Raw genomic sequence first — 4548 nt, 5'->3', positions numbered from 1 at the left:
TAAGAAGAGGCTTGATGCCTACCTGGCTGGACTCATAGTCCATATTAAAACTATCCAAACAAACTGGGAGGGGAATAATTTAAGTGGGGTCTGGTATTCATAAATTTCAATTTTCTTTAGAAGATATGTGCATTAATTCTCTTCAGCTCAAGTGAGAGCTAAAGGTTCTGTCTGCAAGCTTTGCTGCTGATGGCAAGGTGACCCTTCCTCCAGGTAGGAGACAAGCTGTTGGTCCTCCTTTCTGTTTCTACGTTCATATATTTGACCCTCACAAGTCTATTCACTAACCACTCACATCTGACTACTTCATAGTCTTCTATATATAGGAGTCAAGTTTACTGATAAATGTAAATGAACTGGGTTATAAATAAAGCCATCACTGTGCTGTCTCTTCTGTTTTATTCACATAGCTCTTTCCCTTTACATGTATTCTTTTAATATCAGAAGCATCTGCAGTACAAAATGACACTTCTAATTAAAAGAGAAGCAAAAGGCCTTGGGCTTTCACCTTGTGTGGTTATTTACTACCAGACAAAATGGATGAAAACTCCACTTTGTACTCACTTTAGACAATGGTTCAAGGCAGTGGAGAATCAAGTCCATAGACTCCTTACTCTTTCTATTAAAAAAGAATATACCATATTTTTTCAGTTAATAAAACCATATTAAATAAATAATACTTTTATTAGATGTATGCACATATCACAAGGTGAGACAATATTTAGTTCCAGGTTTCCACAATCTCTCTAAGTTGGTAAGCAGCCCCTTTTAAGAAAAACTATAGAAACAATGTTTTACTCCATTTTAGACTTTCATCACCAGGAAATTGGCCATGGATTGAAAGAAATGCATGAACAGCATTTTTTAATAATTAAAATCATTAAGTATAACTCTTGAGTACTTCTCAAGGAATTCCAGAATACCAACACATCTCAAAAGCTTTCCAGAAGCAGCAGACATTGTGAAAGTGGATTCCTGTCTGTCAAGCCAACACAGATGTCATCATCAGGGATTTTTTCTGATAAAAAAAAAAATCCCCAATTTTTGGTTTAAAAAAAGGACCCCAAAACCCCCATTTTTTCATAATTAAAATGAAACACCACAGATAGATAGATAGATAGATAGATAGATAGATAGATAGATAGAGGCATTTCATTTAAATCATGGAAAAATGTGGATTTGGGGTTACTTTTTTAAAAAACCCAAAAATTGGGGATTTTTTTTTAAATCAAAGAATATCCCTGGTCACCATAAAAGTGCTGAGAAAGAGATGAATTTCAAAGCTCAAGAGTAAAATGAAAGCAACAGGGTGCATCTAAATGTGCTGGGTTTTAAATGTACCCTGCAGAATGCCCTGAGGCATCCTCAGTCTGTTGTAGAATGAAGTTGGAGGTAGCTAAGCTGCTGTTTTCTGGGGAGTTTTCCTGGTGTGTCCCTGTAACAGGGGGAGTCCCTGGGAACCTAAAGAGATTGATGCCTCCCCTCTCCCCCCCCACACCGTTTAGGGCAGTCTGCCCCTGCAGTCATCTGCCATGCCTTGATGCAACTGGATTGATGTAAATTGTGGAAGTCTGCTGCATTTCTGACCCTGGTGTACTGGGCCAATCAAACGGCTCCAAACCACCCCTACACCATGTCCCATCCATTGCAGGTGGCATCCAATTCTCCTGACTACTCCCCCAGCCCCTTACTGAAATGCACTTGGCCTCTGGCTCACACAGGCCTCAGGTCCCTGTCAATGGACCTTGGGCCCTCACTGAACAGCACTCTGCCCCCTCACTGGGCCACTCTCTGCAGGCCTCAAGTCCCTCCCAGTTGACCTTTGCCCCTCTTTGGGCCTTCCACCCTAGACTTTCCCCTCTACAGGGTGACCCACAAGGTAGTAGGGGCTGCAGCTTTCTGGCACCCCATCCTCAACTTTCACTGGGGAGGCACAGGTGTGGCATTTCCTGGGGGTTGCCCCACCACAGGCAGTCCCACCACACCAACCAACCCCAGCAGGGTGCAATTTCAGGTCTTACCTAGAACCAAGACAAACCTCCTCCATCCCCATAGTCCCTACCCTAACCTACAGGTGTTACAGGAACTTCTTTGGCTCCCCAGATGTAACTGTTGGCCCAGCCAGGGTCTGGGCTTATACTCTGCCTGCCCAGCCCTCCTGCAATCAGGCATTCCTCTACAGGCAGGTGACTGCTTAATTGGGCCTGAGCCTACCTGCTGGCTGCTCCACAGCCTGCCTATGGTCTTAAAGTGGCAGGCACAACCAAAGCACTGGCACACTCCCCTTGGAAGATAAGTGATGGGAAGACTGTCTAGTGCTAAGCAATCTACCAGCCACTCCCATTCTAAACATAGCAGTGGTTTCCTGAGTACAGAAAAATTAGAGTCCTCTAATGTTGTTCTTAAGCCTGCTCAGGGAACAGGGACAGGAGCAGGAGCAGGAGCAGGGAATAGCAAAGATGAACAACCTTCTCTCTTGCAGAGGAGGATGAAGATATATAAAAAAAGAAAACTGATAGGGGGAAAGACTTTAAAAACCCAGCAGGGAAAACTCCTTTGTACAGGAAAGGCAGATATCTGCAGGAGGAGAGAGACTGTGTAGGATCTGATTTCTTCAGTAAACAATTAAAAATTCAAATCAAAGAGGAAGATTTGAAAAACTGGCTGCATTTTGCTGTTGGAGAGAAATGCCCATAAAGAATCAGGACTACTATAGAGCAGTGGACCCATAATAAGAGAAACTTGTTTTGAGGTTAATTCCTTTAATGTACCTCTAAATACAAAAGAGCCACATTATAATGACAAACAGACACTACAGGAAGTGTATTTTCTTCTAACACAAAAGCAAATGCATCTCCTTTGATGTCCTATTAAGTACTGAACAATACTTTATATTCCATTCCACATATCATCTTCCATTCTTAATATTTTTTTATGTAAAATCTTCAAGCATTTTTATAATCCTGGGAATTAACATAATGTTCCACTGTGTTCCAGGGAGTTTGGTGCTGAAAAGTAAATTATCTTCTTCATACCCATATATCAGTGCCCAACCACCAGGGGTACAGCGATCATTATTGCCCATGGCAAGAAGTCCTCTTAAAGGAAAGTTACACCCATTTTACTCATCCTAGAAGCAGAAACGCCTACAAGCTAAGAGGCACTTGTCATCATGAATAAACTATGAAAGTGATTTCCTTTTAGTTTTTAATAACATTTCCCAATTTTTAGTCTAATGCTAGAGGTAGCCATTTCTCTATGTAATCATTTGTGGTCCTACCCATGTGGGAGTCTAATACAAGAGACTAAGCAGCTTTCCAACACATTTTAATATTGGTTAACAGTCACAAAAAGAACTAGTGCTTGAAATGCTTCATTTTAAACATGAACTGTACCAGACCCTGTTCTAATTGCTAACTGTAATGAAAACCCATCTCCGTATCTTCCTTTTAATAAAACATATCAGAAAAAATTCACTAATAGTGAACCTTTTTTTTTTTTACCTCAACATGGATTCAAATGGGATTTATGCATGCTGGTTGTTTTTAGTCAGAATCTACATGCCTTTTCTCCAATGTGCAATTCAGCAAACTCCTCCCTAAATATTCATGCTGAAGTCCTAGAAAATGAACTAAGGCATTAGAAAACTCAGCTCTTTCACATGCTCATTACGTCCAACATTTTAAATGAAGTGTGCATATCAGCATATCAGCATCAGAATCTTGCTTAATGCCACTTGGTGGTTCACAAACTGGGCATCTCTCAGGTTGAAACCGCCCCCCCCCCCCGAAGGGCCTGATCTAGTTTTGAAGGAAGAGATAGAAGAACACCCACCTTTTGCCCAATAACAAAATGCACCTGAAAAATGGCTAATAGGAAGCCTGGCTTCCAGATCCTACTCACCCTGAAGGGGTTTGACCCCATATTTCCTACTTTACAGGAAAAATGCCTGACCTCCCCAGATATAGGTTTAACAGCTCTAAGGGTAGCCTCTAACCGGAAGTGGGGCCACTGTACAGAAAACAAGAGTTTAGGATTAGACAGAATTAGAGGAAGAGTGTGAAATCTAATGGGAGCTCATTCTGCTGGGAGGGAAGACACTCTAGGTTCTAACTTCTGGGATTGCTGATATAATAAAGAGGTATTGGATGAAATGCATAAACAATATTCCCTCCCATTGCAGAGCTGGAATACACGTACACACACACACATTAAAACAACAAAAAGCTATTAAATATAACACTTTCTTAGGAAAGCAATTGAGTTCCTAATGATATTTTACAAAACAATTCTTCACAATATAGCTCTCCTTTTATTTGGTGTTTTCAAAATACAGAAAGTTGTACTTCAGAATGAAAATATATGAAAGCTATAGAGGTAATGAAAATCCTTAGAATGTATAGGAAAGGAAATTATTTTTGAAGTTTTGCCAAAAAGACATTTTCATTTCTCTCATTAGGGATAATTTTAAGGAGTTATGCATGTTTTGAAGTTGCAAGAGACCAGGAAAAATAAATTTCCATGAATTAATGCAAAGTTTCAGCATGA

Source organism: Gavialis gangeticus, unplaced genomic scaffold (assembly GCF_001723915.1).
Source record: "Gavialis gangeticus isolate Ggan-Ray unplaced genomic scaffold, GavGan_comp1, whole genome shotgun sequence".
Classification (NCBI taxonomy): Eukaryota; Metazoa; Chordata; order Crocodylia; family Gavialidae; genus Gavialis; species Gavialis gangeticus.
The sequence above is the reverse complement of the archived record's forward strand: the minus strand, read 5'-3'. Positions refer to the sequence as shown.